Here is a 14,364-nt window from a genome sequence, read left to right as displayed (position 1 = left end):
CCTCAAAACCTTTGACTGTAAAATTCTCAAGGGTTGTGGCAGTGGAAGAAACTCTATCCAGCAAAGCTATCATTTAGAATGGAAGGGCAGATAAAGTGCTTCCCAGATAAGGTCAATTTAAAGGAATTCATCATCACCAAGATCCTATTATATGAAATGCTAAAGGGACTTATCTAAGAAAAAGATGATCAAAACTATGAACAGTGAAATGACAACAAACTCACAACTGTCCACAACTGAACAAAGAGCAAAAAACTAGGTAAACAACTAGAACAGGAACAGAATCACAGAAATGGAGATCACATGGATGGTTTCAGCGGGGAGGGGGAAGGGGGAGACTAGGGGGAAAGGTATAGGGAGTAAGAAGTGTATATGATAGGTATGAAATAGACAGGGGCAGGTTAAGTATAGTATAGGGAATGTGGAAGCCAAAGAACCTATATGTAGGACCCATGGGCATAAACTAAGGTGTGGGGGATTGCTGGTGGGATTGGGTTGCAGGGTGGAGGCAAATAAAGGGGAGAAAAAATGGGACAACTGTAATAGCATAATCAATAAAATATATTGTTTGAAAATGAAAAAGTGTACACACTTAAAACTATAAATTTCTCTCTAAATACTCATTTAGCCATACTCTAAAAATTTTTTTAACAAGTGAGTCATTTCTTTAAAAGGTTGATTTAAGCCTCTGCAGCGGCGACCTCAACATTGACTCCTGGCTCAATACTAATAGAAGTAATCTGTTTAACAGTCTCAGAAGGGCTGTGAAAGTGAATAAATCTTGTGGATCCTCATCTGAAACCAATCCCAAGCCTTAGAACCCTCTTCATAGGGAATCTTGCCTATAATGATTCTCAGAATTTTTGTAGGCATCCAAACTGGTTCTTTCACTTTGAGATTCTTTTCCTTTGCTCCTCTGAGCAAGTCAGTACACACCTTCTACAAAGGCCTTACATAGAAGCTGCTTAAAGTAATTCTAATTAAATGCATCACCACCCCTTGTTTCACAAGTGTCTTTCCAGTATTTTTAAAATCCATGACTGTGGCCCAGCTTTCTGACCAACTTTTTCCTTGACAAAAGTGAACAGTGGTGAGTTTGAATAGTGGTGGTCAGGAGCAGGATGGGCAGGATGGAGTTCTGTTGCACCTGCAACCACATCTTCCTAAAAGAGCCCTATATGTTTCAATATGATGTGGTTTTGTTTTCATTCATTTTGAAGTATTTTCTAATTCACCTTATTTCTTCACTTAGCCATTGATTATTTAAGGATGTGTTATTTAAACATGTACAAATATATTTACATATGCACAAATATATTGTTGCATCTTTTTATGTATCCACACTTTTATTCTGATAAAATGTCTTTCTGTGTCTATTGTGACAATTTTATCTTATAAGTCAACCAATGTCATTTTTTTTGATACCAATATAGCCACTCCATCTCTCTTTTTGTTATAAATGTTTTCATGACATATATTTTCATTCCCTTTACTCAATCTATTTATGTATTTGAATCTGAAATGTGTCTGTTTTGGACAGCATATAAATGGACCATAATTTTATAGCCATTTTGCTAATATCTTCCTTTTCATTTTATTGTTTAATCCATTTGCATTTAATGTAATTACTGATAATGTAGGATTTCTGACAACAATGTTATTTTTTCTATACTTTTAAATATATTTTATTGATTATCTTATTACAGTTGTCCCAATTTTTCCTTTTCACTCCCCTTCAACTGGCACCCCCATTCCCTCTAGCAATCCCCTCACTTAGTTCATGTCCATGGGTCATACATATAAGTTCTTTGGCTTCTCCATTTCCTATACTATTATGAGCCTCCTCCTGTCTGTTTTGTACCTACCAGTTATGCTTCGTAATCCTTGTACATTTTCCTCCATTTTCTCCCTCCCCACTGATAACCTTCTATATGATCTACATATCTATGATTCTGTTCCTGATCTGATGGTTTGCTTAGTTTGTTTTTTAGATACAAATTTTGATAGTTGTGAATTTGTTGCCATTTTAATGTTTATAGACTAGGTCTTCTTTTTCTTAAATAAGTCCCTTTAACAGCTCATGGAATAATGGCTTGGTGATGATGATCTCCTTTAGCTTTATGTTGTCTTGGAAGCACTTTATCTGCCCTTCCATTCTAAATGATAGCTTTGCTGGATAGAGTAATCTAGGTTGTAGGTCCTTGCTTTTCATCATTTTGAATAATTCTTGCCAGTTCCTTCTAGCATGCAAAGTTTATTTTGAGAAATCAGCTGAGCGTTTTATGGGAACTCCTTCATAAGTAACTGCTTGCTTTTCTCTTGCTGTTTTTAAGATTCTCTCCTTATCTTTAACCTGTGTCATTTTAATTATGATGTGTCTTTGTATGGTTGTCTTTGGGCCCAGCTTGTGTAGGACTGTCTGTGCTTCCTGGACTTGTATTTCTATTTTCTTCACCAAATTGGGGAAGTTTTCTTTCATTATTTTTTCAAATAAGTTTTCAAATTCTTGCTCTTCCTCTTCTCCTGACATCTCTTTGATTCAGATGTTGATATGTTTGGAAATGTCCCAAAGGCTCCTTATATTATCCTCATTTGTTTCTTTGTTTTTAAAAAAATTATTTTTTATTCTTTCTGTTCTGGTTGAATGCTTATTTTTCCTTATGCTCCAAATCATTGATTTTAATCTCAGCTTCATCCCCTACACTGAGAGTTCATTATAGATTTTTCTTTATTTCACTTAATGTAACCTTAATTTCTTCCTGGGTCTTTTTTATGTTGTTACTGTGCTCAGTGATTTCTTTGAGCATTCTGATAACCAGTGTTTTGAACTCTGTATCTGATAGTTTGGCTACCTCCATTTTGTTTAGGTTTTTTCCTAGAATTTTGTTCCAGTACTTCATTTAGGCCATATTTCTTTGTCTCCTCAATTTGGCAGCCTCCCTGTGTTTGTTTCTATATATTACATAGAGCTGCTTTGACTCCCTGTCTCAGTAGTATAGCCTATTGTAGAAAAGGCACCAGTAAATTGTGTTGCAGAGCCTTAGATAATCACCAGGGCAGGGCAACCTACTTCACAGCTTTGTGGCTCTGTGTGGAGGGAGGGCTTCAAACCTCTAGTGCCACTGCCTGGCTTCTAGAGGTTTCTCAGGTGCTTGCCCTCTTTCCAGTCACTTCACTTACTCCCCATATGCAACTGGTACCCATCCAGCTGCTGCCCTGGTGCTTAATCCAAGAGGGGGTTGGTCTACATATGTTTTAAGTCAGTGCAGGCCCTGTAAGTGACGCCTCCTGGAAATCCAGAAGTTCTTTCTACTGCCCCCACCCACACTGGTCTTTACAGCTAGAACTTATGGGGATTTATCTTCCTGGTGCTGGAACCCTGGGCTGTGATTTCTGGCCTGAGACTAGGATTCCTTGGTCCCAAGGTAGCCCTCTTGATTTTTATCCACAACACTTGGAAATGGGACTACCTATTACACCACCTCTCCATGCCTCTCCATGCCTGTCCACCCATCTCTACCACTCCTACCTGTCTGTATGAATGTGGCTTTTTTAAATCCTTGGTTGTCAAACTTCCATACAGCTTGATTTTCTGATGGTTCCAGGTGTTGTTTTGAGGTCTAGTTATATTTTTTCTGTAATTGTGCAAGGAGGCAAAGCATGTTTACCTACGCCTCCATCTTGACCAGAAGTCCATCTGTTTTCTATATATTCTATATAATTTTTGTTCCTATATTACTCCATCACTTCAATATTATATGTTAAATAGAATGTTCTTTGTCATTTTTACTCTATTTTATGCAATTATTTTGTTATCATTTGCACCATATATTACAATTACTATCTTAAATTATAACAATCTAGTTTGACTAAAGGGCAACTCAATTTCAAAAGTGTACAAAAAGTTTGCTCCTATAGAGATCCATTATCTAGCTCTCCCTTTGTGTTGTTATTGTCATATAAATGAAATCTTTATACATTATATACCCATCAATATAGATTTGTAAGTATTGCTTTATGTAGCTGTTCTTTAAATTACAAGATAAAGTTATAAGCAAAATATACATTATATTTTATTTTATATTTACCTATACAGTTACCTATACTAGTGTTCTTTACTCATGTAGATTCACATTAATATCTAGTATTTTCATTTCACCCTGATTGACACCTTTTACTATTTCTAATAAAATACTCTTCTTATCATGAATTGCCTAAATGGTTATTGATCTAGTGATATCCTTTTCTAGTCTTTTTTAAGACTTTATTTACTTATTTCTAGAGAGAAGATAAAGGAGGGAGGAAAAGAGGGAGAGAAACGTCAATGTGTGGTTGCCTCTTGCACAACTCCCATGAGGACCTGGCCCACAACCCAGGCATGTGTCCTGAATGGGAATTGAACTGGTGATCCTTTGGTTCATAGGCTGGTGCTCTACCCACTGAGCCACACCAGCCAGGGCTCTTTTAAAGCATTTTTATTGATTGATTTTAAAGAGAGAGGAAGGGGAAAGAGAGAAACATAGATTTGTTGTTCCACTTATTTATATACTTATTTGTTCATTCTTGTATGTGCCCTGAATGGGAATAAACCCCACAAACTTGGTGTATTGGAACAATGATCTAACCAATTGACATACCCAGCCCGGGTGTCTGGTGATAACTTAATATCTCATTCATATAAAAGGAATTCTCAAGTTCCTTTCAAAATGGCAGTTTAGGCAGACATGGCTCACTTATTTGTACAACCACATCAAAATTACAACTAAAATATAGAACAACAATCACTTAGAACCATCAGAAAGTAAGTAGAATGGCAATCTGACAACTACAGAATTAAAGAAACCACATTCATGTAGACTGCTAGAAGGAGTACAGATATGGAACAGGCTGGTCCCACACCCATGTGTGGTGTATTAAAATTTAGGAGGGCCCTCTTGGGAGCAAGGAGTCCCAGCCCCACACCACAGCCCCCAGCCCCCAGCCCAGGGTTCCAGTGCCAGGAAGATAAGTCCCCACAACTTATAGCTGCAAAAACCAGTAGGGATTGAGTCAGTGGGAGAAAACTCTGGAGCTCTAAGCAGTTCCTCTTAAAGAACACACACACAGACTCACCTACTCAGACTTACTCCCTCTGAGCTCCAACACCAGGGTAGCAGCTTGAAAGGCACCAGTGGTATACAGGGAGAAACTGAAGTGTCTGGCATCAAGGTAAGCAAAGGCCATTGTCCCTTTGCTAAACTCTCCCCCCACAGAGCTTGCAAGCCTGTGCCATGTCTGAAACTCCATTTACCTGGCTCACACTCTTTGACCCTCTTTGGATATCCCAACACTCTGCCACATCCAACTTATGGACCCACCCAAAATGCTTTTCCATATGAATGGCTGTTCTTGGCTCATGGTTCACAACATTCTAATTCTCAAACAAGCAATAGCTGGTCTCAGTGAGCTGCAGGCCTGGCATAGCAGCAGCCAGCCTTGATTCACAGCATGGCTTTGTCTGGGAATCTCCAAGTAGCAGCCATCTCAGATTGCTTTATAGCTCAGGCAGGGAGGCTCCAGGAAAAATACACGTGGGGGGCTTACCTTGGCCTGTACCACCAAGGAAACCCCAAAGCCAGTGCACCCCATAGACAGCTACAGACCATGTATGAGTACCACCACTCTGCCCCCACACAGCTGATTCTCCACGGAGGGTGGAGGTTGATGATAAATTGTTGCAGCCAGTCTTTGCAGCTGAATAGCCTGTATAACCCCTCCCATTGATCTTCCAACAGCAACCAAGGATCAACTACAAGAGGAGGGTGTACTCAGCCCACAGGAAGGGCACATGTCAAGTACCCAGCTTGGGTGATAGGGGAGGCTGTGCCACTGGACCCTATAGGACACCCACTACATTAGGCCACACTACCAAGATACGAAGTCAAAGCAGCTCTACTTAATACATAGAAACAAACACAAGGAGGTTGCCAAAACAAAGAGACAAAGATAACCCACATGAAAGAACAGAACAAAAATCCAGAAAAAGAGCTAAACAAAATGGAGATAAGCAATCTATCAGATGCAGAGTTCAAAACACTGATTATAAGGGTGCTCAAGGAACTTAGGACCTCAACAGCATAAAAAAGATTCAATCAGAAACAAAGGACAAACTAACTGAAATAAAGACCAATATACAAGGGGGGGGGAGGAAACAGTAGAATGGATGAAGCCCAGTATCACGTTAATGATTTGGAACATGAGGAACAAAAACAACCACTCAGAACAACAAAAAGAAAAAATCAAAAAAATTGAAGATAGTATAAACAGCTTCTGGGACAACTGAAAGAGGTCCAACATTTGCTCATAGGGGTGCCAGAAGGAGAAGAGAAAGAGCAAGAAATTGGAAATCTGTTTGAAAAGGTAGAGGAAGAAAACTTTGCTAATTTGATGAAGGAAGTGGTCATGAAAGTCCAGGAAGCACGGAGAGTCCCAGTTATGATGGATGCAAAGAAGCCCACTCCAACTCACACCATAACTATAAGGCCGAAGTTTAAAGATAAATTCTTAAAATCAACAGGAGAAAAGCAGTTAGTTACCTACAAGGGATCTCCCATAAGAGTGTTGGCTGATTTGTCAAAAGAAACTTTGCAGGCTAGAAGGGAATTGCAAAAAATATTCAAAGTCATTGAAAGCAGGGACCTATACAAAAGATTGATCTCTACCTAGCAAAGATATCATTTAGAATTGAAGAGCAGAAAGAGCTTCCCAGACAAGAAAAGATAAAGTTCATCACCACCAAACCACTGTTATATTAAATGTTAAAGGAACATATTTAAGAAAAAGATCAAAACTATGAACAATAAAGTAGCAAATAATACAAATGTATGGACAATTGAATCTAAAAAACAAAGTAAGTAAACAAGAAGAGCAGAGACAGTCATGGATACAGAGAGTGTTTTGATCGTTGCCAGATGGGAGAGGGGCATGAGGGAATGAAGAACTGAGGGGATTAAGAAGTACAAATAGGTAGTTACAGAATAGCCATGTAAGTGTAAAGTTCAGTATCAGAAATGGAGTAGCCAAAGAACATACACATGACCCATGAACATGAACAATGTTTGGATGATTGCCTGAGAGAGTGAAGGATGCTGGTTAGAGGAGGAGCAACAGGGGGGAAATCAGGACAATTGTAATAGCATAATCAATGAAATATAATAAAAATATAAAAGGATAGTTCTGCCAAATTAGAATACTTATTTAATAGTGTTTTCTTTTTTAATTTTAGAACTTTGAATATGCTATCTCAATTGATCCAGCCTCTGATTTTTTATGGATAATTGGCAGGTAATATTATGGAAGATGTCTTGTTAATAATGCGTTGCTTCTGTCTTCCTGTTTTGAATATTTATCTTTGACTTTTTAAAAAAAGATTTTATTTGTTTTTAGACAGAGGGGGAGTGAGGGAGAAAAAGATTGAGAGAAACATCAGTGTGTGGTTGCCTCTCATGCACCCCCTACTGAGGACTTGGCCAGCAACCCAGGCATGTGCCCTGACTGGGAATTGAACCAGCAACCCTTTGGTTTGCAGGCCCATGCTCAATCCACTGAGCTACACCAGCCAGAGCCTGAATATTTGTCTTTGATTTTTAATAGTTTGATTCTAATATATCTTGGTGATGTTCTCATTGGATTATTTCTACTTGGATTTTATTGTGTTCTTTGAATGAGCAGATTAACATATTTAATAAAACTTTGGAAGTTTGTGGCCATTATTTCTTTAAACATTTTTTTTCCTGCCATTTTGTCTCTCCCTTTACCTTGTGGGACTTTTGTCATTGTATATGTTGGTTCACTTGATGGTGTCCCATAGTTCTCAGAGGCTCTGTTTATTTTTCTTCATTCTTTTTTTTTCTGTTTTTCAGAGTTGAAACTCATACAACCAGTCTTCAAATTTGCTGATTCTTCTGCCAGTTCAGATGTATTATGGAACCCCTCTAGTCAATTTGTAATTTCAGTTTTTGTACTTTTGAACTCTAGAATTTCCATGTAGTTTTTTTATATGTAATTTCTATCTCTGTATTGACTTTCACTATGAGGCATAAATATCATATTTTCCTTTATTCTTTTAGAATCAGTTACCTTTAGTTCTTTGAACACCAAAATTGATGATTTAAAGTCTTTGTCTAGTAAGTCCAAAGTCAAGGCTTCCTCAGGGACAGTTTCTGTTTACTACTTATTTTTGTGTATATGGGCCACACTTTCTTGCTTATTTGCATGTCTTATTTTTTTTGAAAATTGGACATTTAAAGTAATTATGTGATGACATTGGATATCAGATGCCCTCAAAAGGGCTTGTTGTAGCTATTTGTTGTTGCTTATTTGCTTATTTAATGATGTTTCTGTACTAATTCTATAAAAATGTGTATTCTTTGTCATGTGTCACCACTAAAGTCTCTGCTCAGTTAGTGTTCAGATTATTACTTTATAGGGATTTCCTTAAATACTTGCAGCTAATAAATCTCCCTGTCATTTCTGAGCGGCTCTATGGGCTCATTCAGGTAAATCTTTAACACTTATCCATGAAGTTAACAACTCTCCTTTAGCCCTTAATTTCTGCTTTCATATAAGCCTAATGTTTAAGCAGAGGTGAGAGCTTTGAGTCCTCTCAGGTATCTCATGAGCATGTGTACAGTCCTGGGCATACTCACATCACTACACCTGTTCTTTTTCTTCTAGATCCATAAAAATATTTCAGGGCTTTATAAAGCCTCCTGTGGACATCTCATCCCCCATATTTTTCTTACATTATTTGCAGTAAGCCTTTGTTTATACTAACTGTTATCCTCAGCCTTAGGTAGCTGTAATATATTAAACAACAAATACTGATCGGTTTTGGCAAATGCTCCTAGGGAAAGGTTTGTTTACACTGGCAAAACTCTGTGTTAGGTCAAATAAAGACAAACCTAGTGAGTGGATTCATCTTGGCAACCACCAAACAGGTCAATAATGGCAGCTGTTTGGGAATGAGGCTTTGAAGGAACTCCTAGCCTGTTCTGCTCTCTCCATTGACTGCCTAGTGGTTGGTTTTCATGGTGATTGAGGGCTATTAGTGTTCTAGGCTGCCACACTGCTGGGGATAGGGAGATGAAAATAAAGCAAGTTAAAACACTAGGGAGGTCACTATTCTTATTGACATTCAATCATTTTTCTTAAGTAAACAGTCCCTGGATTGCTTCAAGCCTTTTGTTAATTTCCAGAATTCTGAAAAAGTTGGTTCTAATAATTTTTGTTAGTGTTCTCCTTGCTTTTGTGGGGCAGAAAATTTTCAGAGGCCCTTATATTTCCATTTATGTCCTCAAGGACCTTCTAAAGACATTTAAATAATGGACTGTATTGGGGTGGCATTGGTTTGTAAAACTATACAGGTTTCAAGTGTACAATTCAATAAAATAGCATCTGCCCACTGCATCAAGTGCCCACAACCCCAAGCACAGTCTATTTCTGTCCTTATTTTTCTGAATATTTTAAAAATTTAAATAAAATTTATACAGCATAAAATTCATCATTTTAAAGTGAGCACTTAAGAGGTTTTTCATATATTCACAATGTTGCATAGCCATCACCATTATCTAATTCCAGAACTGTTTCATCATGCCAAAAAAATCCCCATATTTAGTAGCTTCTTCCCATCCCCTGCCCCCGACCCCAGTCCCTGGCAACCTCTAACCTATTTTCTGTATTTATTGATTTCCCTATTTTGGACATTTAATTTTAATGAAACCAAAGAATAGGTGGTCTTTTGTGACTGAATTCTTTCATTTAGCATAACATTATAAAGATTCATCCATGTTTTGGCATGTAACAGTACTTCATTCTTTTTTTATGAGTTTATTAGAGTTTATATGAGCCAAACAAAGCATACACCTGAAAGAAAGATCTCAACAGACTGAAAAAATCCTTAGTAAACTTTTTTCTTTTTAAAACCCATTTTATGCCCAACAGCACCCCATTGTGTGGACACACCACATTTTTTAATCCATCATTTGCTGATAAATATATATGTTGTTTCTACTTTGGAACTATTATAAACAATACTGATATGTACACACATGTACAAGATTTTGTGCAAACATGTTTTCAATTCTCTTGGTCAAAGAATATTTTAATAAATAACATTTTAGGAAAAATAATAAAGACATTTAAATAATATGAAAAATAGTTTATTAATTTACTTATATAGTTTCCAGTTTTAGTCTACTTTATTCTTTTGTGTAGATCTGTATTTCCATCTTGTTTCATTTTCCCTGCATGAGAAACTTTCTTTCTTTTTTTAAAAGATTTTATGTATTCACTTTTAGAGAGAGGGAAAGGGAGGGAGAAAGAGATAAACATCAATATAAGAGAGAAATGTCGATCAGTTGCCTCTCACATGTGTCCTGACCAGGGACCAAACCTGCAACCCAGACACTGTGCCCTGAGCAGGAATCAACTACTGACCTTTCACTTTGGGGTATGATACCCAACCAACTGAGCCATACTGGTCAAGGCAAAACTTCCTTTCTTAAAGAGCAGTCTACTGGTGATGAATTCCTTCAGCTGTTACATGTCCAAAAAAGCCTTTATTTCATCTTTAATTTTTAAAGCTGTTTTACTGTATATAGAATTCTAGGTGCTTTTTTTATTCTCTCAGTGCTTTAAAGATTTGCCTCCAGTGTCTTCTCGCTGCATGAGTTCTAATGAGAAAGCTGCTGTCATCTTTGTCTTTGTTCCTCTGTATATAATGTGATCATGAAGTGACTGGGTGTAGTTTCTTCATGTTTCTTGTGTTTGGGATGTATTAAGCCTCTTGAACCTGTGGATTTATAGTATTCATTAAATTTGGAAAATTTTTGTCCATTATTTCTTAAAATGTTTTTCTGTCCCCCCTCTCCTGAATGGACTCCACTAATATATTCTAAGATGATTGAAGTTTCCTACATTCTAAGATGATTGATGCTCTACTAATTTATTTTTTAATTTTTAATTTTTTAACTTTTTATTGTTGATAAATTTGATTACTGATGCCCCCCACTTGCCCCCTTCTAAGGAGCCCCCAGCACCCCCCCACCCCTGGCCTTCACCACATTGTTGTAGGTGTCCGTGATCTATGTACACATGCTTATATGTTCTTTGGCTCATCCCTTCCAGTCTCCCCACACCCTTCCCCTCTGAGATCTGTCAGTCTGTGCTCTGTTAATTTTTTGTAACTTCTCTCTTGTGTTCAATGTTGAATTTATTACCATGACTTCCAGTTGAACAATCTTTTCTTCTGCAGTGTCCTATTATATGCAATTAATCCCATCCAGTATTTTTTCTCTGAAATTACAGTTTTCACCTCTAGCAGTACTATTTGTGTCCTTTATATATTTACCCTTTGTCTATTTAAATTTTTAATGTATGTTATAATATAGTTATAATCACTCTATGACCTTGTTTATTAATTTTATCACCTGTGTTATTTCTGGATAAATTTCCATTGATCTCTGTCTTCATTATTGGCCATATTTTTGTTTCTTTGAATATCTAATATTTTTTTATTTAATGGCAGACATTTTGATTTTTATCTTGTTGGATGTTAGACATTTTGTAATCCTATAAATATTGTTTAGTTTTGTTCTGGAATACAATTAAATTATTTAGAAGGTGTTTGTTCCTTTCAGATCTTAGTTGTAGGATTTTTTTAGGTAAGTCTGTAACCCCACTAAGCCTAGGACTTATTTTCCCCAATACTGAAGCAAGACCCTTATGAATACTCTAGCCAACTTCCCATGAATATTAAGGTTTTCCATTCTGGTTTGTAGAAATATGTCCCATTTCTGAATGTTTGTGAGTACCAAGCACTGTTACATCTGATCCTTTCAGGGTGGTTTTTTTTTTTCTATGCTGTTAAAAAAAATCCAAACTTTTTTTTTTCCCTAGCAGATAATTTCTTCACCTGCTAGAGTACTTAGTATTCTGCTAAACATTTAAGGAGGACCTGCTACAGATCTCTGGAGTTCTGTATCTGTGAAGCTCCCACCTCCATGGTACTCTTTATCATGAATTCTAGTCACTTTGTCCTCCTTGGACTTAGAGGCCCATCTTTTAGTTCCAGAAGTTGACTTGGATTCCATGACCCTGCACCATGGCCTGAAATTGTTCTCAATGCAGTGAAACAGGAAATTATAAGGCTTACTAGGTTTGTTTTTCATCTCTTATGGATCACTGTCCCTTATGATTTGATATCAAGCATCTTAAGAATCCTTGTTTCATATATTAAGGGCTTTTCTTTTTTGGTTGCTCAGGTGGGAGGGTAAATCTGGTCTATCTTGGCCAGAAGTGGATTCTTGTATCTCATCACTTACAATTACTTGATGCCAGCGCAGAATCTGTATTTATTATAACAGTAGATCAAAATCATTCTTGAGTATTTTGTTGGCTATGCACCACATCCATGGCTTACAATGTAGGATCATGTAGTGTGTCTATAGTAATGTGAATATTTGTATTTGGGTAGCTTAGTGTTTTGTCTCAGTTTCGATTTAGCAGTTGGAGTTTGGGAGAAAATATGTTTCTCATTAATTATAGCAAGATGTAGTTTTGCTTTATCATAAATGGTTTTAGTTTCTGAATTCACAAAGGGAAATATTGTGAACACCATTGATATAAAGAAGACATTTATTGGTGGTGGTGGAGAGTATCAAAACAGAGTGAGAAGAGAAAAATCCTCTTTTCATATCTTATATAGAAAACTCATTTTTCTTGAAGTGTCATGGGTCATAAAACTATAGACTAAAAAAAAAATCTCCAATTATTTCAACCTATTCTTCTACCAGACCTCTTATCAGGATATTAATAGCTAGGAAAAAATGATTAAAATAGCCTCTCCACAGAAGAGGACTGGATGAATACAGAACTAGTTAGAAGGATGATAGGGCCTGGTCTACACCATGTCTAAGATCCCTCATAGTTCTAAACCAAATTCCAGAATATCAACTCCACAAACCAAGAGTCAACTACAGTTTTCTAAGGTGTTAAGAAACCAAACTAGAACTCTTGAAAATTAAAATGTTGACCAAGTGTCATTATCACATCCCCACAAAAAAGATGTGGTAGTCTTACAAAATAAGACTTTTTGCACTCACTGTATCTTCTATGGGTTATATCTGCTGTGTAATTGATGTGACATATTTATTATAATGCTAAGCATTGTCTAAGCACCACCATCAATACAGCCTGTCTTCCTGGAATGAACATGATCTTAAGTTAAAGAGGAAATTTAAAAACTACAGAATAAACCCTGGCTGGCGTAGCTCAGTGGATTGAGTGTGGGCTGCGAACCAAATTGTCACAGGTTCGATTCCCAGTCAGGGGACATGCCTGGGTTGCAGGCCATGACCACCCCCAGCAACCGCATATTGATGTTTCTCTCTTTCCCTCTCTCTCTCTCTCTCTCTCTCTAAAAATACATTTAAAAAATCTTTTAAAAAATACAGAATGAAAAAGCAAGATAAAACACATGGTGCCTGAAAATGCTGCAAAAATGTTGAAAACCCTCTTGGAGATTGAAAGTGTGAAAATACAGAATGAACTGTAAGATTCACACTTTTTTCTGCAGACACATAATCTACTTTCCATTTCAATATTTCCTAGCCCTTCTTATTAAAAGGCTAATTCATATAATAATGGTTTGGTAATGATGAACTCCTTTAATTTTACCTTGTCTGGGAATCACTCTAACTGGCCTGCCATTCTAAATGATAGCTTTGCCAGATAGAGTATCTAGGTTGCAGGTCCTTGCCTTTATGACTTTGAATACTTCTTTCCAAACCCCTTCTTGCCTGCAAGGTTGCTTTTCAAATATCAGCTGACAGTCCGATGGGAACTCCTTTGTAGGTAACTCTCTGCTTCTGTCTTGCTGCTTTTAAGATTCTCTCCTTATCTTTTACCTTTGGCATTTTAATTATGATGTGTCTTGGTGTGTTCCTCTTTGGGTCCAACTTGTTTGGGATTCTATGCTTCCTGGACTTGCATGTCCATTTCTTTCACCAAATTAGGGAAGTTTTCTTTACTATTTTTTCAAATAAGCTTTCAAATTTCTTGCTCTTCCTCTTTAAAACTATGAATATTAAAATGGCAACAAATGTACCACTATCAACAAATGAATCTAATAAATGAACTAAGTAAACAAGCAGAACAGGAACTGAATCATAGATATGGAGATCATTTGGAGGGTTATCAGCTGGGAGGGGGAAGGGAGAGAATGGGGGCAAAGGTGCAGGGATTAAGAAGTACAAATTGGTAGGTATGAAATAGACAATGGGATTTTAAGAACAGTATAGGTAATGGGGTAGACAAAGAACTTAT

The 14,364-nt window shown here is 37.0% G+C and overlaps 1 pseudogene; it reads right to left on the bottom strand.

The window, feature by feature from the left end:
* Positions 1 to 642: 642 nt before the first annotated feature.
* LOC114505369 lies at positions 643 to 1,135 on the bottom strand (annotated as a pseudogene).
* Between the last annotated feature and the right edge of the window lie 13,229 nt (positions 1,136 to 14,364).

The sequence above is a fragment of the Phyllostomus discolor genome, chromosome X, assembly GCF_004126475.2.
Source record: "Phyllostomus discolor isolate MPI-MPIP mPhyDis1 chromosome X, mPhyDis1.pri.v3, whole genome shotgun sequence".
NCBI lineage: Eukaryota > Metazoa > Chordata > Mammalia > Chiroptera > Phyllostomidae > Phyllostomus > Phyllostomus discolor.
The sequence above is the reverse complement of the archived record's forward strand: the minus strand, read 5'-3'. Positions and strand labels throughout refer to the sequence as shown.